Here is a 22,406-nt window from a genome sequence, read left to right as displayed (position 1 = left end):
TTTAAAAATAAGGGCGGGTGCGTACTTTATCGCACTCGTTCTAATTTCAAATGAATGAATGAATGAATGAAATGTATTGAATGAATGAATGAAATGCAATGTCATGTCATGAATGCTTGTGTCGTTGGAGTGAATCTCCTCGACTACCAAATGAATGGGGGACGCCCAAACTCATAGGCCAACCTTAGACTCGAGCCGGTAATGGGCTTGGTCGGGGACTGGGGCGAGCCATGAGATACACATAAGCTCGACCTAATAAGAGGTCTTGCTTGGCATACTCGTAGAGTATCGCCCAATAATAGACTTGTGGGCCCTTGGGGTGTACGGTGGATGGAGGGAAGAAAGTGGTGATCTACGGAAATGGAAATACCGACCCGGTTGACAGGAGGGTCAATGCGGGAAAGTATACGAATGACATCGACAGATCGAGTGGAACTTAGCTCCTGAGAGCTACTATATCCTTGAATTGTTTCTGATTACTTTTCCTGTTTGAGAGATTGATTATTGAAAAGACATGGCTTTATTTATTAAAGTTGGGATTGTTATTTGATTACGTGCTTGCATGTGTGTTCTTGGCCTCACGAGCGTTTAGCTCACCCTATAGTTTTGTTTTCCTTAACAGGACCGACTCTTGGAGAAATATGGAGAAACCATCCGTTGTAATTTTGTTAAGACTCCTGTTATATATTTTGACTAGGCCCTGGTTTGGGTTGTACTTTTGGAAATTGTAAACTTGAAAAGTTTGGGCCCTGATGTGTACTTTGAATTTAAGTCGTTTCATGATTACCCGATGTGTTGGTTATACATTAAGTGACTTATTAAGCTTGAACGCTTCCGCATTATTGTATTCATGTTGTTCTCATCGAAGTGATTAGTTCGGTTTGAAATTGAATGGAATTGCTTGAGTCCTGGCGTGAGCTGGGCAGGCGTCCGCGGATACCCTTTGGTCCGCCTTAGGGAGATGTGGGGCGTCACAGTCACGGCCAATGTTACCAAAAGCGCATGGCCCGGGCCTACAACAAGAAGGTCCATTTGCGTACATTTGAGGAAGGAGACAAGGTGCTGAAACGGATTTTGCCAGTGCAAGATGAGGCCAAAGGCAAATTTGCTCCAAATTGGCAAAGGCCATTCATTGTTCAAAAGGTATTACCTGGCGGAGCACTCATTTTGGCAGAAATGGATGGACAAACGTTTCCTCAACCTATCAACTCAGACATGTGCAAGAAATTCTTCATTTGATTATCTAAAACTTCTTTTAGAAATTCGTGCAAATGATGAAATGCAAGTCAGGCCATCTTCTTTTCCATTTGAAACATTCAACCCCTAGTCGTCCCTTTTGAGCTATCAGACTAATAATTTTCGTTTGGCAACCCCTGAGGATTGCAAACCCCACACTGGGGCAAATTTATTGTGAAAGAGAGATGAAAAAGAGAAAAACCCCACACTGGGGCAAATTTAGTTTTCTGAAGAAAAATGCAAAAGTAAGGAAAATGCAATGAAAAATGCAAAGAGAGAAAATCCAATCAAACTGGGGCAAAATTTTCCTCAGTTTTCGTTCAAAATTGGAGATGATCTCAAAATGATGCAATCTTAGGATTAGTTCACACTTTTCTTTAAAAATCTTTGCTTTCAAACCTCAACTTTCTTGAAAACACCCCACCTGACCTCATTACAAAAGCTCAAAATCCTGGCTTTCGTCACTTGCTGTATTTCTATTAGGGATTTCGCTAATCAACTGGCAAGTGATGTCCACAATGCCTTCGCCTAAACTTATAAGGGAAACACATTTTACTGATGCCAGCGATCTTCAACTCACACTCCTGAGTCGATCATGGTCGAGCTTTTCCATTGTTCCTTAGGTGAAACCCGAAAGGGCCCTCAAAAAAAAAGAAGAAAAAAAAAAGAAAAAAAGAAAAAAAAAGAAAAAAGAAAAAGAAGAAAGAAAAGAAAAACAGAACAAAACAAAAAAGGGGTGGGGGCAACCTTGGTGAAAACCCGAAAGGGCGCCAAGGTAGGGTTATGCATTGAGCGAGCACGAGAAGGAACAGCTGGTGACTTGGTTCATTTGGATTTCTCTTCGTTTTGTAACACTTCTGTCAATATTGGATTCCGGAACAAAGATATCCAGAGATTCAAATGTGACGTCTATTGGCCAAAAGATGTGTCTCACTTTGAATAGATATTCTTTTGCAAATACATTCCTATGAAGTTCATTTTTCCTCAATTATTTGTATTCATGACATTTTTATGGGTTTAAGCATGATTGGTTGTGTCTGCATTCTTTTGCATATTCATGTGAATTTATCTTACATGCATCATTTTTTTTAAAAAGCATCGAATTTTAATAAATGACAATCCCCATGATTTGTGCAAAGCATACCTTGGATACAGTCATCTTTTGGAAACGGTCGTGATTCAGCAAGGCCCGTTACACAGATCTCATAATATGGCTAAAGGCATACCTGGTCAGTCTGGGAAAAATCAGAAAGACTTTGAAGTAATAAATCCAACTAAATCAGATACCACAGCAAAAGTTGACAAAGGCATCAAAAGACTCATGTTTACACGATTCTCAAAGGGAACCGGATCAAATGATGGTGGCAATTTCCTTATTCTTTCCCTTTTGCAGAAAAATTTCATGCATAGATGAAAACAATCACATCTCGCACTGGGGTCAGTACCGGAAAGTTTTCCAGCAAACAAAGGCAGATCGGAAAAGTTGCAAGCAGGTTTGATCAAAGGCACAACAAAACGGTAAGTATACTGGAATTTTTCCCGATTTTGAATTTCTTGTTTCGGGTCAGTCCCGATTTTTAAATTTTCGGTTCGGGTCAGTCCCGATTTTAAATTCTTGTCTCGGGTCAGTCCCGATGTTAAATTCCTGTCTCGGGTCAGTCCCGATTGTAAATTCTTGTTTCGGGTCAGTCCCAATTTTAAATTCCTGTCTCGGGTCAGTCCCGATTTTAAATTTCCTGTTCGGGTCAGTCCCGATTTTAAATTTCTTGTTTCGGGTCAGTCCCGATTTTAAATTCCTGTCTCGGGTCAATCCCGATTTTAAATTTCCTGTTCGGGTCAGTCCCGAATTTAAATTCCTGTCTCGGGTCAGTCCCGATTTTAAATTTCCTGTTCGGGTCAGTCCCGGTTTTAAATTTCTTTGTCTCGGGTCAGTCCCGATTTTAAATTTCTTGTCTCGGGTCAGTCCCGATTTTAAATTTCCTGTTCGGGTCAGTCCCGTTTAAATTTCCTGTCTCGGGTCAGTCCCGATTTTAAATTTCCTATCTCGGGTCAGTCTCGATTTTAAATTTCTCGTTCGGGTCAGTCCCGTTTTAAATTTCTTATCTGGGTCAGTCCCATTTCAAAATTTTGTCAAAGGGGTCAGTCCCCATTTCTAAAGCGTCCATCGTTCGAGACGTTCGCAGCCAAATAACACAGGTAAGTATTTTGGTGTCTACTTCTTTGTCTCAAGTTTTTCCAAAACTCAGACAAAGAGGGGCAAACTGTAGACACCAAATTTTTAGTGTAGTTTTATTTACTATTATTTTTATTATTCTTTAAGTTAGTTTTTATTTACTTTTAGTCTTTTATTTTTATTTCTAAGTCATTTTAGCATAGAATTTATCAAAAAAAAAAGAAAATCATTCACAAAAATATGCTTTAGTTATTTTAGTTTCAAGTTCATTGTTATTTAATTAAAAAAAAGGAAAAAAGAAAAATCAACACAAAAAAAAGAAAAATTTAGCATTTCATTTTTATCTTTTTATGCCTAGTCTCGCTCTTTTTATTCAATTTTACTTAAGTTGTTGTTTCTTTATATTTTTGTTCATCATTATTTAACTAAAAAAAAAAAGGGGAACAAGCTCACGAACCATGAGAAGCATAGGATCTTAGCCCTTTCTTCATGTTACAAGTTAAGCAGAAAAATGCACGGAAAAAATTGCAGAAGTAAAAATATAGCTTAGCCCATTTCATTTTCCGCCGTTTTCCCATTGTTTTTCCTTTACCCTTGGATTATCTTGACTTCATCCTACCTGGCTCTCATCTGGAATGAAGAGTGATCGGATGGTCAAAGAAAAGTGGCAAAATGAGATTTATCAAGGGCCGTGAAGATCAGGGTTTGAGGGATATAAAAACAGAAGGCTACAGGGGTTTTTCTTGGAAAAGAGAGGACGGCAGGGGGGCTTTTGATGGCTGAAAATCTGGGGTAAAAGAGGATAAAAGATGGGCGGCTGAGAAAGTTGGGAGGAGGGCATAAGAGTGACGGTGGGAGAGTTTGGAGAGATAGCTAACGGCGGCTGGGCTAAGGAGGAAGGGAACAAAAAAAAAAAAGGAAACTAGAGAGCTGGAAGGAGAGGAAAAATAGAGAAAAGAGAGGGAGAGCGAAAGGGAGGAAAACTAGAAACGGAGAAGAGATCTAGGCAACGGAGAAACTTAGGAGATTCAAGGTTTCCGCTGGCGGGTTCTTCATCAAGATTGCAGCAATTTTCTATCGGGTTTGATCGTCTCAGGCTCACGGTTTTCCACACAGCTGGAGCTAAGGGCTCCCAAAAGTAACCTTTTTTTGCTTTCATCCTCCTCCGCCTATACACGTTTTAATCCGCAACCAAAAGTTCCGCTACTTGACTTTTGTGATTTACTTTTCTCGCGGTTCTTTCATTTCCATGCGCTGATTGATTCAGATCTTGGCTCCCTATCACTGTATCTGTGTTTTTATGATATTGTAGACCCTAAGACTTCTTATGTAGAGCTTTTACTGCTTTTCTTTTAGTTAGCAACGTGTTTAGTAGAAGATTTCTGAATGAATCCAAATCTGCAAGTCGCTCCATCTTAGTTCAGAATTCACTCTCTGTTGTGGGTGTTCAATTTGGTATTTGGGCAACAGGTTTAGAAAAGCTAACTTTCATAATGATAATCCTTTGGAAATGTTTGGTCCAAATTTTTGTTAGAAAAATGCAGTCTTCCCTGCGCTGTTCCAGACGCGCTGACTTCCTTGTGTTGTCGCCCTTTTGTTGGTTCTTTAACTTCTGTTGTTGTCGGTCAGACCAGATTTGCTATTTTTATCCTACAATTTGGTTGATGATTGGGAGTTGTCTTGTGGTTGTTGATATTGTTGGCAATGTTTGGGTTGGTAACGAAGCACAACAGGTTGCAGAGAGTAGCAATGAAAGTGCAGAAATTCCCAGCTTTGATTTTTTTTAATTCAGAATCTTTTGACATGTATAGGTCTAAAGCTAGGTGCTCTTTGGATTGTTTTGAAGTTTATGTAATTTTAGTTGTTGGGTTTCATCTGATATATTTTTTTTTTTTTTGCATAAAATCTCTGTGTGAGGGAGAAAGCTGCAAATTTGCAGCGTAGAAGCGTGAAGTAGCAGGGAAGCTCCTGCTGCATTTTTGTTTGGTTTTCTTTATTTTTCTTATCTCTTTCCTTTACTGTCAGTCAACTAGATTTGCTGCTTTAGTCCTGCAACAAAATATAGTATTTGGTTTAATTTATGAGTGAGACTTGCAACGTTTGTTTTTTACCCGAAAATTCTGATATTTGGTTGGCTTGTCTTTGTTCTTCAAATTTTTTGCATGTTTTTCCAGAATTTTTGCATGAGATCTTTCTAAATTTTCTGCCTATTTGGATAGTGGTGAGTATGTAGTTTGTGTCTAGCTTAAAGCTGTGTGTTTGGGTTTGAAATCGGAATTTGAAAGCAAGTTGTGCGTTCGGATTTTGTTTTGGCTGCTGAAAGCTTAAGGGCAAAGTGTTGCAGAAGTTTGTTTTTCCTGCGTGGATTGCATGAGCTGCATGAAAAACTTTCAGAAATTGCCACTTCAGCCCTCAAGTCTCCTTTTGTTTCACTATGGCCCAAATAATTGAAAAAAATAATCAAATCGACCCTTTTAATTTCTTTAAATGTTTCAATTGGGTCTTTGCTGGTTTCAACTTGATGAATATGAGTTGTCTCGTTTATTTGAACGATTTGTGTGGTTCAATTTCATGTTTATTTCCATTTCGTGTGATTATTTTGTTAATCAAAGTGATGCCTTGACCCTTTCTTTGTTTTTGGAGGGTAAATGAATAAATTCATTTCATTAGGGCCCCAACTCAAGGGAGGTACACTCTATCTCTTATTTCACTTTATTTGACCCTATGTGTCTATGTGATTTATGTGCTTATTTGCATGCCTTTTGAATGTTTTCATTTTATTTATGTATTTGTTTATCCGCTTTATGTGTTTTAGTTTTGTATAGTTCTTTTCAATTTCGATCATTTGAAAGGCACTTGAATACCGAAGTTGTAATAGCTAGATTATTATTTTATTTTACTCCGTTTCCCCTCTTAGATTGTAATAGGCTTCCCCTCGAATGTAATAGTTAAGGCTTTATTTGCTTTATTTGCCTTATATGTGTTTTGCATGTTTATGTGCTATGTGTTACCGCTTTCTTAGGGTCTTACATCTAGATATCATGCTTACGTGTTATGTGCTATATGTGATTTATGTGTTTACATGCTTTTATTAGGTCTTACATGATTTATTTGATTCTAATTAATGTGTGACGTTATCACACTAGTCCAACGCTAGTTGTGATCCACTTCTCGATATCACACTAGTCCAACGCTAGTTGTGGTTTCTTTGTTTGATTTCTCACTAGTCCAACGCTAGTGAAAAATGTAGAAATATGGGCTAGTCCAACGCTAGACCCTTAGGAGCCCTTTACACGCTAGATCATGATTGTGTGATAAAAATCACTTCATCTCATGCATATCTTTACTTTCTAGGGCCTCTTTCACCATGTTGCATGACACTTTCCTCATATATGTATACCCCTTCCCCCATATTTTCCCTTATATATATATTCCTTACCCCTTTGTATGAGAACACACATTAGATTTGCATTTCATTTAAGAAATAAAAACTAGGTTAAATCATTTGCATGCTAGATTAGGAAAGCCCCTTGGATATGGGATAAAGACGAGTTTGGCTTTCTAGCCTTAGCACGCTCGTATTCCCTCTATTAAAGGAAAAATTGAGTCACGAACATTAGTCCCCCGTACCCGACATAATGCACTCCTTTAAGACATGTATATTTCTATAATTATTTTATCCCTTTCTTTTCTTGGAGTCTCATATTTTTGCATTATTCGTGACCTCTCCAAAGAGTCATTATTGGGCGTCACAATTAATGTGATTGGCACCATTCGAGCTTTGAAGAGAAATTTTGCCCCCTGATACCCCCCTAGGTCTAGGGTTTGCATTCATATAGTACATCCAAATTTGATAAATTTTTAGGTTAAATTAAGAAAATCTTTGACTAAATCACGCAACTAGCCTTGGCTAGGTTGAAAGGGTGCCTTGGATTTTTATCCTTGCCTTCCCTTTCTTCAAATGTGACTCCCGAATCTTTTTCTCTGATTTTCGTAGACTTGGAGTCGTTTAAAAAGGGTTTTTCTATTTTTTCTTTAAAAATTTCATTTTTAGGTGACTTGGTACACCTTAACTCAATACCAAGTGGCGACTTCGATTTTTATTTCAAAAACCCTTTTTAAACTATAATTTGGGCCCAAATCGTCGCATTACAAACCCCATTTAGGCCCTTTTCCTTTATTCATTTTCTAAAAACAAAACTCATTTTTCCAAAAAAATCAAAAATCCATCTTTCTAAACTCATTATTTTTCTTATAAAAAATGGGGCGTGACACTAACACAGGTATCTCGGTCAAACACTTCTTCAATTCATGGAACCCTTTCTTGTGAGGACCCGAATTTTTCTTATTTTATTTTATTTTACTGGCTTAATTAATTATTTACTCACCCGTTTTCTCTGAATATTTTATTCCAACCACTTTATACTCAATTACATGGAACTATGACCTACAAGTATTTTAAAAGTGCCTTGATTCGAAAATTTATTTCTGAAAACTCGTTTAGAGTGAATAGTAGATGCGCGTTTGGAGACAATAATCGATTCGAGAATACAATAAACTTGAAAAATTGGAGACTTGTACATTAGTTTTGAAATACGTATTTTTATATTTAAGTACTCAAGTGTTAGTTGGTTACATTATCGTTATAAAAATTTCTTAGAAATTTCACTTTATCGCGCACAAATTGGAAGTACGCGTTTTCGCGGTCGCGATTAATTGAGAGACTTTAAACCTTTATTTTTAGACTATTAAGAGTGAATAATAACAGTATGGAAGGAAGTGCATTAGAGGTTTAGTGCACAAGTGAAACGAACCCGAGAGAAATCGGGCACGAAACGAGCGCCAACGCGCACTATTGAAGGGTTGACTTTTGGAACATTTTTGGCCACACACTTAAGCTTCTTCAAGAAGCTTTTCCACCAGCCATTTCTCTCTCCTTTCTCCCTCAAGACAGCCGAGTCTCTCAAGCAAGAAGGAGCAAGAAACTTTCTTCTTCATTTCTCCCAATCCAACCATCCATTTCACTCCAGACTTGCAACTTAAACTCAAGACCACTTGGAGATTCACTTAGGCAAGGAGAAGAGCTTCATTTCCATAGTTTCTTGGAGCTTTCTTGTGGCCAAAAATCTGACCTTTAGCATCTAAGAAGGTATCACATGATCTAACCCTTGAAACTTGTTATTTATGAGTTAGATTGAGCTTAGAAACTTGTAGCTTCTTATGGGTAACTTTGTTTGGTTATAAATCTTGTGAGTGGGTTCTATGAAATCCCACATTGGACTTGATGGACTGATATGATGATTTTAGATGTTATATGTGTTGTTTTAGTGCTAAACTAGTGGATCTAAGTTGAGAAAGTGGAAAGAAATCAAAAGAAACTTGAAAGAGGAAAGGGCTGAATCTGCCCTATTTGTGCAGAGGCTTTAATTTGAAATTTTGTAGTTAAATTGACTTAATTTGGATGTAAATATGTTGTGTAAGTTGTGTGAAAAGTTTTCACCAAAAATCATCCAATTTGGTTGGCCGAAAGTTGAGATTTCGAAAATGTAGCAAAACTGGAAACGTAACCAGAGCCTCTCGAGCAGTGATTTTGTTTCGGTCATAACTCTTTACTCTGATGTTGAAATCGAGTGCCGTTTGTGGAATTAGAAACTAGACACTTCCGGTTTTCCAATGGTATAAAATTCATGCCCTGATTCCACCTGAGTGAGCCGTACCAACCTTGTAAATTTGCCCGTTCTGTACTGGAAGCCCTGTTTTGAGCTGCGACTTGATGCTCAATTATGAGCTAGTTGTGGACAGAATTTTAAAACAATTCCTTCTGAGAAATTGTAGCTCTATGAATGTAGTTTTCAACACCACCAACCACACTCAATTCCAAGTTGAATTGAGTGAGTTGTGGCTGAATTTTGAAACTGACTCGGTGACGAAAAACCCTCTTTTTGGCTAGTTGAATGACTCTTTTTGAATTGGGACTTGTGATCTTGAAATTCTTGGTGTTAATCACCTACCAAATGTATCTTGAATATTTCTTAGAACTTTGTTTCATAAATGGGCCAGATTTGAATCGTTTTCACTGGGCAAAATGTTTGAAAATGAAGAAGGAAGCAAAAGACAGATTGGTCTTGGGATTTTCTTGAACTTTGGTAGTTTAGTTCACACCCCTATGGCTCCTTGACCAAGCCAATTCCAACCTTCTTATCATCTTGTTGGCTTCATTTTCACTCCATTTTTCTGCTGGTTGGCCGAGACAAGAGAGGGGGAAAGAGAGAGCAAGAGTTTCACTATTTCATCTTGATTTGCACCATCCAAGTGAGGAACCAAAATTCTAAACCGATTAAAGTGTGAGTTGTGAACTTGGGAAGCTAAGAGAACCAAAAATTCCAAGAGGAAGTGAAGTATTACTCTTGCAAGCTTCTTTTGTTGAGGTATAAGGTCTAACCCATAGCTTTGGTTCTTTTATTTTTGATTAAGATGTTATATAATTCATGTTTTGGTTAGATTAGTTGTGATACAAGTTGTTGTGATGATTTTTAAGGTGATATATGTAAGTTAGGGTTTGATGATTTCTGCCTATACTTGCTATATGGATGATATATGTTGTATCCAAGCTTATATAGGAGGTTGTGGTGGTGGATTGAGGCAAGAAATGAAGAAAGTTTCATTGAATCCCAAAATTTCCAGATTTCTGGAAAATTTGACTTCAGTTCTGTCCGGTTTCAGTGCACTATGTTATAGGTCGAATTAGGCTTAGTATAAAACATGAAAGTTGTATAGAATGATATTTTATAGGTTTCTACAAAATTTCAACCCAATCGGAGCAACGTAGCCAGTGAAAAGACCAAAATACCCTCGCTACCCTAGGATGTTTCCAGTGATCCGTTTTAGACAGTTCATCCTTTTGGCCGTGTTTATTCACTATGATCCGTGCAGATTTAACCATTTTCCAAAACATTAAAGTTTTAGTACTCTGTCTTAGCTTTTAAACGCCTCAAAGAACACCTTAAACGGACTTTGGTAGCCTGAGATATGACCATTTAAATGTAGTACGGTTAACTAGCCGATTAGTTGGAACCTGGTTCTGTGAACTGGGAATTTGATTAAGTTACACTGGAAATTTGACCAAGTGATCTTCATGAAAGTTATAGTAATTTGTCTTAGCTTCGAAATGGTATAAGTTACAGACCAATCCAATAAGCGTAGCCTCATATGTGTTCTTTCCGCAAAAACCCATCAAATCTGTCTTTTGTAAACTTCATTTCCGCACTTGTTATTAGTTGATTTATGTCCTTGTATTGTCTTGAGCCTATGGAATGGCTATTGAAATGCATTTGTGTTGTGTATAAACTTGGGTTTGAATGAGAAAAATAATGAAGCCAAAATGGCTGGAAAATTAGGTAAACACAAAGGGCATGCTGCCCAAATTTACGCTCGAGAACTAGAGAAATACACTTGCAACTTGGGTAAAGTTGATAAGTGAATATCACTTGAACCATCTAAAACTTTTGCTACTTTGGTTATCGAGGGTTATACGTTAGAACCTAGCCGAACTTGTACCCTTAGGAAAAGCGGTAATAATCACTATAAATCCGTTTTCCTTGCACTTTCGACTCAAAAGTTATTTCCAAGTATACATCTTACAAAATTTTTCAGTTTGAAAAGCGAGCAACCGTTTCACGACTATTCTCCAAGTGAATTTCAATTTCTTGATTCTTATTGAACGAAACGTCTAAGTTTCGAACCTTAGTTGATTTTCAAAGTTCTTAAATCAAGTTTTATCGCAGATTTGGACTCCAAACCCGGAGTACCACCCAGACGCGAACACTAAAGGCACTACTTTTGGTGAATGCTTCCAAATATCTGATTGAACTTGATATTTGTGATTTATCTTTGACCAATGTGACTACATGATATATAGGTGATGTATGTAAGCTAGGGTTTGACTGACTGCTTTCTTATACTTGTTGTAGGAGTGGTATATGATATATATAGGCTTGTATAAGAGGTTTTGGTAGTGATTGAATCAAGAAAATGAAGAGATTGCCCTTGAAATCCCAAAATTCCAGATTTCTGGAATTGTATGCTTCATTTCTGTCCGGTTTCAGTACCCTATCTTAGAGGCCGAATTAGGCTTGGTACAAAACATGAAAGTTGTATAGAATAATATTTTATATATGTCTACAAAATTTAAGCTCAATCGGAGCAGCATAGCCTGTGAAAAGACCGAAATACCCCTGCTACCCTGTTTCCATCCGAACATGCTAATCAGCTTTTGTAATTGGTTGTTTTGACCAGGAATAATACTGATTTGGTTGTCAATATCTTCTTAGGACTTATATACTTGTATCTTAGCTTTCAAATGGCCTTGGAATCACTTGAATTGGAGTTGTATGTGCTGAGATATGATTGAATGAATCCGGACCGCTAGTTGAACTGCGAACTGGAAAATTTGGGGTTGTTTTAGTAAATTTGACCTAGATACATTGCAAACTGGACTGAGTGGCCTTCTTCAACATTGTATCCCTTTCTCTTAGCTTCGAAACGGTGTACATTTCACCTCAATCCAACTAGTGTAGCTTCAGTTGTGTTAGTTCCGCTAAGCAACAGCAAATCTGCCTTTTGTTTTCCAACCTAAACGTCATTTCCGCACATGTCCTAGCTTGATTTGGTAATCATATGACATTGAGCCTATTGAGTGGCTATTTATATTGTGTGTAATGTTGGGATTGATTGAGGAAAATAATGAAACCATAAATGGCTGGGAAATAGGTAAATACAAAGGGCATGCTGCCCAAATTTTCGCTCGAGGGCTAAGTTTCTACTTGAACTTGTATATTTTCGTTTGGCAAATACTATGACTGTTTTTCCATCTTAAAACATGATCCTTCTTCAATTGGAAACTCCAAATGTTTACTTACTCTTACCCAAATAAAAAGGAGTGGTTTAGGATTTTCTTGGGTATTTTGTCCTCCCTTTTACATGAATTTCATTAAGACATTTAGTCTATAATATCTACTTGAATATGAGATGATTTTAAACCACATAAACAATCCCGAAAACAATATTTCTTAGTCTATATAGTTGGATTCCAATATGTCTTTGGTTCAAGTGTTTTCCATTGGAAATTTTATACCCCTTTTTGTTTGGTTTTGCGTTTAGTTTATGAAACCCTAGCTATTTCCGTCCACCGGTCCAAATGCCCTCGTTTCACTTTAAAGTCATTTCTATACGTTTTATTCATCAATTGTTAGTTTTTTTCGATTTCACCTAATTGTTTGTGCTAGATATGTTTGTGCTAGATAGACTGTAATATTCTTTCTCATTTACTCTTAGGTTTTCTCGGTGACTGAGGTAATATCCGGAAGGATATTTGCACTTTGTTTTGTGTAAATAGGTGAGTGTTCCTTGTTTGCTATATTTTCTTGACTTCATGACTTGTGTTCTTGTTTGATAATGTGTTAAGTGCTTTCAAGAATTTCCAAAACGAGTTTTCTAGGCAAGCGTGTACTTTACCGCGCTCGACTTAAATGAAACTTGAAATTTTCAATGATTTAATGATTGCTACATTAGTTGTGCATGATGTAAGCCTTTTGACTGAATTGGGCCCTGCCCTTCGTTACCAATCGACTCGAGCCAGAAGCGGACTCGGTCGGGCGATATGGTGACCCTGGGTGAATTTGGTATACTCGAGTATTACCTTGTAGTCTGGTGGAGTTTAGCCAATTTCCGGGAGGGGGTGAACGAAACGAAAGAACGAACGAGGATTTTATTTACCAAAAATACATTTTATTTAAATGACCGAAGAAATAAGGGGAATGACAGGAGAACGAACGAACGAATGAATATATGCCTCCCTGTGAGCCCGTATCCTTTTAATGAATGTGTTTATCGCTTTATTTTGTATTTGTATCTTGAATTATTGGTTATATGTAATGAATGCATTGAACTTCTTATTGCCTATGTATTCGGAACCTCACTGAGCTTTTAGCTCATTCCTTTAGTTTTGTTTTCCTTAACAGGGGATGGCGAGTAAGGACGAGAGTTCGGTAGAGTCTAGTCTAGACTGGTTTCTTTGGTTTTATAATGGTTCTCGCCCTAGTGCTCGGCACGGGCTGGATGTATGGTGAATTGAGAACCTTTGTATATTCGATGTTTGTATTTCCCTTTTGAGATAGCAATGTATATAAGTTTTGCTTTAAGTTTTGGATCGTTGTTATGTTTAGTCTTGTGGGTTTATTCTGGTTTCGATTGAGGATCGACGTGAACGACTAAGTCCCGGCGAGAGCTGGGCAGGCGGTCTGCCAAACCCTTTGGTACGCCTTAGGGGGAGGTGGGGCTGTCACATGCATCCTCTGAACTGATATACTCGAGTATTACCTCTACTGTTATCTTTAGAGTTTGGGTCCGGTAGGGGGTTAAAAGGTGGACGGAGATTAGAGATAAGCGGTGCTCTACTGGACTTGTTACTATATTCTCATGGCCGACGGAGTGTCAACTGATCCTGGTCAAGCTGCTGCCGAAATAGCTCACAAGAGCAAACTGTATCCTTATGCGTGAAAGTATTAATTGCTTATCTGACTTGTTTACTTGAAATGTTAATTACTTATCTTGTGATATATATAACTGCCAATTTGCTACTTCGTTTGCATGTTGTCTTGGTACCTCATTGGGCGTTAGCTCATTCCATTAGTTTGTTTTCCTTACAGGGGGTGAGATTATGAGAGAGTGAGTTGGAGAAGGCTAGCGTTTTGGTCTAGACTCCTTGTCTTTTGTTCTAGTGTTCTTCTAGTTTTAACTGTTGGATTTGAGCTTGAATCTCTTGTTATATTAGGGGTCTGTATGAGAATTTGATGACCACGAATGTATATGTCTAAGTTTCAAAGTTGATATTTCTTTTGATATCAAGGTTTTGTTTTATATTGGGACTTGTGCGTGAGACCTGACAAGAGTTGGGCGAGCGGTCCGCCAAAGCCTGGGATACGCCCTAAGGAGAGGTGGGGTCGTACAAGTTCCCTGCGCCTCTCTCTTTCCAATGACCATAGTTGGTCGCGGGAGAAAGGGAAGGGGATGCACGAAAGAGGCCGCAACTAGATCGCCCTTTTCTTGCATCCTCTCCCCTCTCCCTACGACAGATCTGGTCATGAAAAGGAGGTTAGGAAGTGCAAGAAAAAGGCTGAAAAGAGAGAAAAGATGGGTACAGTGGAAGGAAAGGAGAATGAAGGAGGGGAAAGAGTGAGGAAGAAAAAAGAGAGGGTTGGGGTTTAGATGGAAGGGGATGGCAATAAAAGGTGAAGAATGATGGTACTAGCAATAGGTAACCATAAGGGCTTTTTTCATAGGTTGGTTTAACCATAGGGGGTTTTTCCGTAGGTTTACTTAACTAGAATGGTTTTTATGATCTATTTTGCCTATGCATATTACGGTAATTGTATCATTTCATTTGGCTCCGTTACTTTTGATGATTTCCATTGTTGTTTCAAATTAGTTTAAATCGTGAGGGGTTGGCATTATGATTTGAAATCACAAGGGACTTTTTCACAAGTTAGTTTAATCATACGGGGTTTTTTGTATTTTGTCCAAACAAATATGACTGTCCCACCTTTTTATGGGGGACAAAGGAATAAATTCTAACTTTCAGTCGTATGGTAACAATATATACTGTTAACCAGCCACTTGCCTTTAAAAATGATACTCACAAGGGCAATTTGCAATACAAAATAAATATAAATTCTATTGTCTCCTTTTCTTTAATGTCCAAAATTGTGAATGGATTCACACTTTTTCACTTATTTTTTTAATTTTCTTTTTATATAAAACAATGATCATAATCATATCCAACTTTTTCACAATAACAACATACAGGTTTCTTCTAACATGTCATAACAAAATTTACACAAATAACCAAATGAATGGCAATAAATACATATATAGGTTCTTGTATGGTTAGATATTTGACACTTAAACAAACACCCTCTAAGTGCTTCTAAAGAATAAAAATCTATATTTATTTTTCTAAAAGCACCTATCCAAATAGACATTTAGTCCTTAAATCTTTGATATACTCAAAGAATTAACTTCCTTTATTTTGCGTACATAGGTATATAATTGCAAATTCATAGTAAATCCTTTAGGACATACATCTATATATATATATATAAAGAATTTAGAGAAAACTTTAACACCTCTAATCTCTGCCTCCGTGTTTGTGTTGCCGTTGTGAAAGTTACCACCACATTTACTCTTTATCTTCTGTAGCAGTCTTCAAATTTTACAAAATTTATCTCTATACTTTGAAATCTAGTATTGAAACCCTCAAAGGGGAGAGGTGGATTAGGTGGTTTAGGGGAAGGAAGTGTAAGTGAGAGATTCCAAATTTGAACCCTCTCACTTATGCTAAAAAAAGTTTAACAAGATAGTATTGAAACCTTCAAAAGACCATGACAGAGCTTCCTAACACTAGTAGCCATCACAGTTTACTAGCATCTCTTCTAGATTCATGTCCAAATATTAAATAAAACAAGGGAAAATGATGTGTTTCATCCTTCACAGTTTACAAAAATATTCTTTTCGTCCCTCACTTTTAAAATGAAGCAATTTCGTCCTTGACATTTAAAAATTGAAATTATTACATCCCTGAACCCAAATTTCAATCTGAATAAAACCACCAATCAACCTGATTACAAATTTTGGGGGTGTAATTGGTAGATCACTTGGTTAACTCAACTTGGTATTCATGTGAAATTTAATGAACCTAAAAAGAAAAAATAAAAAATTATAACATAAAAAAGAAAGATTAATCTTTTCTACATTATCATTGTATACACTGTCGGTTTTATGTACCGCCATATCATTTTAATTTAAATTTAAACACCAAATTTTATATTTATGATACACATCTAGATTCGCAAGCGGATATACTAACAGTGCATGAAAAGATTTATCAAAAAAAAAAACTCTACTATTCCAAGACAAAGAATGGCCTTTTATATTATAATTTTTATTTTTTTGGTTTAATAAATGTCATGTGAATATGATGAAGTTGATCAAATGATCTATCAATTCTATTTTCGAAATTTATTATTGGGTTATTGGATGGTTTGATTCAGATTGAAAATTAGGTTCAGGAATGTAATAGCTTTAATTTTTAAATGTCAGGGATGAATTTGCTTCATTTTAAAAGTAAGGGACGAAAAGAATATTTTTGTGAAATGTGAGGGATGAAACAGATCATTTTCCCATAAAACAATCCTCTCAAAGTTTTAAGGTATTTTTAATCAACAAGATCTCCATTGAACTAAAGTTTAAAACTTCAAAATCAAATCTTGTTCAATTTCAGCTTTTACAAGTTTGATTTCAAATATAAGGAGCAGTAATGAAGCCAGCTAAGATATTGAAATTCGGTGATTGTAACCACTTTGATAAGTGCATGTCAATAAGAAAGCAACGATACAATATCTTGTCGTCACAGAAGGTAAGGCAAAAATGTTTTAGATCATCTCTATTCATGTGATAATTTTAAATTTTTAATAGGATAAAAGTAAAAGTTTATTTCTCTAATAGGCAATTACAAAAAAATGAAGGACATCTATGACAATTTAGGGGAGAATATAAATGGTAAATTATTAAAGTTAGGATAGAATACAAGAAAGCCCCTTGTGGTTAAATTAACATACAAAAAAACCCCTATGGTTAGGATACCTCCTAACACCTTGTGGTTTTGTGAAAATTGACAGAATCTGTTTAATTTACTGGGTGCAAGCAAGATGACAGAATTACCCCAGGAATTACTAGATTATTTGCATTTCTCATTATCCAAATTCCTTTCATCTGTTTTGGTCAAAGTTGTTTCCAAATACAAAATAGGTTTATATAGCCATGGTCATCTAATTAGATAAAAATTCAAAACATGCAATACAGAAAAGTGCATTCATATGCATACTAGCCTGGCTCTAGTCTATTTTTCTTTCTTTTAAAAAATTTTTTTGTGGCATTTCATCGGACAAATGGTGAATATGAAAAAGTCCCCCGATGACTAGCAAATGTAAATATTGGTAATTGTCCATTCAATCAATGTTACATTGAAAAATCCCTTTCTTTATTTTAATGATCTTGGGATTGGGACAGTGATTTTGAATTGGTGAATAAAATATGAAATTGAGTTAGGTTTCTTTATGAAGTGCCAACATCGAAGGTGATTGCTTTGAGGTTCACAGAGAGGGCAAGAGCAAGAATCGAGAAATCTGAAGGAAAATGCTCGAGTTTGCATTTTAATTAATTGGCGGTGAAACATTCAGCCACACTCTTGTTGTACTACATAGCCATACCAAGCATCTTGGGCTTCTCCAAATCAAATTTGTCATATTTATTTGTGGGAGACAATGTCCTTAAACTTTTGCATTTTCACTTTATTGATGGATCAGAAATTAGGATTGTTTCAATTAAAAACAAAGGAAAAGAAAAGGAGAATAAGACAATGATGATGATTAGAATAGTGTGTCTAGAGGAAGATGACTGGAGAGCCTAGAAGGCGGATGGATGAAAGGGATCGCTGATTGCAGAGGCCCCGTCCTGGGCCCGGACACGTGGCAGCCCAGGGAGGCCAGAGTTGGGCTCGGACCCCAGGCCCATGGGGACCATCTTGGGACACGTCGCTGCTAGGGCTCCCTGGGAGGTCGGAGAACAATCCCGCGGAGAGCGGAGAGAATCCCCTTCAGCACGAGATTGAAACTATCCCGGGCAGGTTCCGAAACGTACGGAAGTCGGACTCTCAAGCAGGTATAAATGGTAACGCACACCAACTACGTAAGGTACGCTCACTACTGGCAAATTACCCCCGACTGTTTTACTCCTTGTGAATTCCACTCACCGGAAGACTAACTTGACCGTCGGAGTGCCCCCAGGGACAACCTCAGGGCTCTCCTGCTAGTCATCCTCTAGACCTCCTCTCGTTTATTTTGCAGGGCTTGGACACGCTTTTCTCATCAGCACGCCGAGCTCATCAGGTCAGTTCGGTCCGGGGAAGCTCAGCGCTTCTTCAGTTGGCGCCGTCTGTGGGAACCGAAAGGTACGTGTAGTTGTGTTGATGGCGAGAACGCGTTCCAAGCGCACCATGGAGAACACCGATCCCGAAGCCGGCGAGGGGTCTCGGCGAAAGGAGACCGAGGCGGCTCGGGACGCTGGGGGTTCAGCCCTTTCAGGAGAGTGGAGACAGCAAATCCTCCAGTTCGTAACAGAGAACCTCCCCATGCTGGAGGATATAATTCGACAAGCAAAGGAGGGGGGCGAGGCCGGTGGCGCACAAAGCTCCAAGGCAAAGGGGGAAGGAGAGGAATCACCTCCGGTTCCCTCAGAGGATGAGTCACGGGACCAGCCCCCCAGGAGGAAACGGCCACGGACTCCCCTTCGGCCGCGGGCCTCGGTGGTCGGGGATAGCGAGAGGTACTCTCGCGACCGGTCCGCTAGGGGCCGACCAAGGAATCCCTCATCGTGGAAGCTTGTACGGAACGAGTCTGAACATTCTCCCGCCCGATCTATCAAGAGCCGGCCGCGGGACCCTTCCCAGTGGAAGCCTGTCCGGGACGAGCTTGAGCAGATCCTGCTGCCGCAGTTGTACGAGGACAATTATGTAGCCTCGCCCTTTACCCAGGGGATAGAGGACTACCCGCTGTCCCGGAGATTCAAGATCCCAAACATCGAACTGTATGACGCTTCTACCGACCCGGAAGAACACCTCTCGGTCTTCCTGACACACATGCGTTTGCAAATAGCCCCGGATGAGATCCGCTGCAAGACCTTCCCCATGTTTCTGAGGGGGCCTGGCCCTGGTTCACAGGGGCCACATGGCGGAAATGCCACAAGCTGGGGGGAGGCGTCTCCCAGGCGTGCTCCTCCGCGGAGCCAACCCCCAGGTGGAGAGGACCTCCCGATGTCAACAGGAGAGGGCGCTGTGCTGGAGCTGGCGTGAGCTTCTTCCCGGGCTGGGAAGGCTCGTCCCCTCGGCCCCTCTTCTGCCCTGTCGCCTTCTTTTTGCTGGCGACCTGTTTGGAGGGGAACTGAGATTGGGATGCCTTCTTCTGAGGGGTCGGGCTTCCTCCTGGAGCCGGAGATGCCTCAGGAGCCTTCTTCGCCGCCTCTGGCTGCGCGGTGGGAACGACCCGCTCGGGTGGCGCGCCCAGTAGCTTGGAAAGCTTCCTCACTGCGGCGAACACCACCGGATTAGCAAAAACAGGTTAATAAAAGGGAAAATAAAGCAACAGACTACAAGGGCACAGAAGCGGCATTACAGGTGTCATAGTCGGCCGGGGAAGGCACCACCTCTCCAGGGGACCCGGACAACGTCCCTATCAGCCCGGCCGCAGATATCTACTCGGTGGAGAACTTGGCCGCATAGAGTTTCACCTTGGAGCTCACCAGCTGGCTGAGGGCTTCGGAGTCCAAGTCCTCCGGGTAGGGGTCGGATTCAACCTCCCCGACCTTCCACACATCATGGGGAAAATGTGTGGATTTAACAAAGAAGAAATTCCCCTTCCAGTTCTTCACGGAAGAGGGGACCCCGAAGAGCAGATCCTGGGTGCTCTTCCCACCATGAACTTTGCCAACAGTTCGGCGGGAGAAGTAGTACCACCCAGGAAGGGAGAGTTTGAGGGTGTAAGAGGCTCGGAAAAGAGAAAGAGAATAGGGGATGGAGCAGATTTGGCAATAGATCAGGAACCCAGTAATAATCCTGATCGAGTTGGGGTGGACTTGGGTGATTCTGAGCCCCCAGTAGCTCAGAATCTCGGCTAGGGCCGAAGGAATGGGGAGTCGCAGCCCCGCGACCAGCTGCTCCCTATAGATGGCTACGAAACCAGGGAGAGGTCGACTAGTTTGGTCGCTGGGCCCGGCAGCCCTCGGCTCGAAGGTCGGAGGAATGGAAAAGGACCTAACCAGCTCGGCGAACCCCCCGGGCGAGAGGGTGGTCTCGTGCTGGTCGGGGTGACCGTAGTCGAATTCAGGATCCTCCCCCTGCTCAGAAGCGGGGGTCCCCTCAGAGGATTCCCTATCCTCGCCTGCCCCTCCCTGGGCCCCGCCAGAGGAGTCATGCGGGGACCTGGGGAAGGGAACGGAGGTGGACTGTTGCTCGATGAGGGCGTCGAGCTCGGCCACCTCCTCCAGAAGTCGGGCGGAAGGGGAATGAGCAGATGGAGAGTTCATGATATCAATGGATTCGAGCAGGTCAGGAATGTGGAAGTTGGGATTAGAAGCAGAGGAAGAAGAGAGAGGAGGAGGAGAGGATGAAGATGAAGATGAGGACGAAGACGAGGAAGAAATGACGATTCTGGGGGCTCTACAATGGGCCGGAATTTGGGATGCAGTGGCGGTAATGCCGGAACGATCCGACATAAAATGCAGAAGGTGGCACAGGAGGAAAAGAAAGTGCGAAGGAGGAGGAAAAAGGACTTACTGGTGAACGGAATGGGGAAAAGATGGAGGAATCGCCGGAATCTGGACACGGCCGGAAATCTTGCTGCCGGAATTTCAGGAAGTGAGCAAGTACGCGAGGAGAGGAAAATAGCAAATAGAGTTGGAGAAAATCTGGAAGTCCCTATTTATAGGGAGTGAAATGGGGGGAAACGGCTGCTTAAATTTGAACCGTCCCCATGTGAACGCATTTAAGAACGGGACGGAAACCGAGGAGATGCGACAACCGAAAGGACGCGGGCGCAGCTTTTCGGTGACAGCACTGCACCAGAGGTGACTCTGGCAGAGCAGGGCAGCGCTGGCCTCCCACGTGGCAGGAGTATAGATTAGGTCTGCCTGAAAGCCCCACCTAATCTAGAGGGCTAGTGCAGAGGCCCCGTCCTGGGCCCGGACACGTGGCAGCCCAGGGAGGCCAGAGCTGGGCTCGGACCCCAGGCCCATAGGGACCATCTTGGGACATGCCACTGCTAGGGCTCCTTGGGAGGTCGGAGAACAATCCCGCGGAGGGCGGAGAGAATCCCCCTCAGCACGGGATTGAGACTATCCCGGGCAGGTCCCGAAATGTACGGAAGTCGGACTCTCAGGCAGGTATAAATGGTAACGCACACCAACTACGTAAGGTACGCTCACTACTGGCAAATTACCCTCGACTGTTTTACTCCTTGTGAATTCCACTCACCGGAAGACTAACTTGACCGTCGGAGTGCCTCCGGGGATAACCTCGGGGCTCCCCTGCTAGTCATCCTCTAGACCTCCTCTCGTTTATTTTGCAGGGCTTGGACACGCTTTTCTCATCAGCATGCCGAGCTCATCAGGTCAGCTCGGTCCGGGGAAGCTCAGCGCTTCTTCACTGATGAAAGAAATGGTGGAGATTAGTGGATTGTTATCTAATGATGCAGCTCCGAGGAGGAGTTGGGTAAAGAGACTTCAGGGACTTTAATTTGGGAATTGACGGTATAAGGGGCATGTGAGATCATCTTTTTATGTCAAAAATTATTTCTTAACAATGATACTTGCAGCTCTTACGCGTCTCTCAAACCACATTTGATTAGATGATCTTCGTCATATTTTCATAAAAGTTCAAGCGACAAGATGTTGGGACGTAGGATTCGTAACTATTGAGGGTTTTTTCTATATGTTAACCACGATGAGTTTTTTTGTATTTTACCTTTAAAGTTTGAGAATTTTACTTGCCACATTCATATGTTTTCGAAGTTGAAGGAAGGCAATCTATCCCTATCAAGGAGATAAATGGGTTTCTGGCGTTCGACTTAAGTATTTCTCAAACATACATATCCATGAGCTCATTTGTGCTTATAATAGTTGCCTAGGTCTATTAGTTTCTTTTCTTTTTTTTTCCTTTTCTCCCTCTTTTGGGCAAAGCAAAGCCAATTGCGTTGAGAGGAAATAATTTTTTTTCTTCCTTTCAAATAAGCAACTTAAATTTTAGCCATTTGTAAGGGCATAATGAATAGGTGACTCATAACTATTTATACGCGTCCTAACAAATTTGCAATTGGAGAAATTTTATCTCGTT

The sequence above is a fragment of the Coffea eugenioides genome, chromosome 2, assembly GCF_003713205.1.
Source record: "Coffea eugenioides isolate CCC68of chromosome 2, Ceug_1.0, whole genome shotgun sequence".
NCBI classification, from domain to species: domain Eukaryota; kingdom Viridiplantae; phylum Streptophyta; class Magnoliopsida; order Gentianales; family Rubiaceae; genus Coffea; species Coffea eugenioides.
This window is presented reverse-complemented; position numbering follows the sequence as displayed.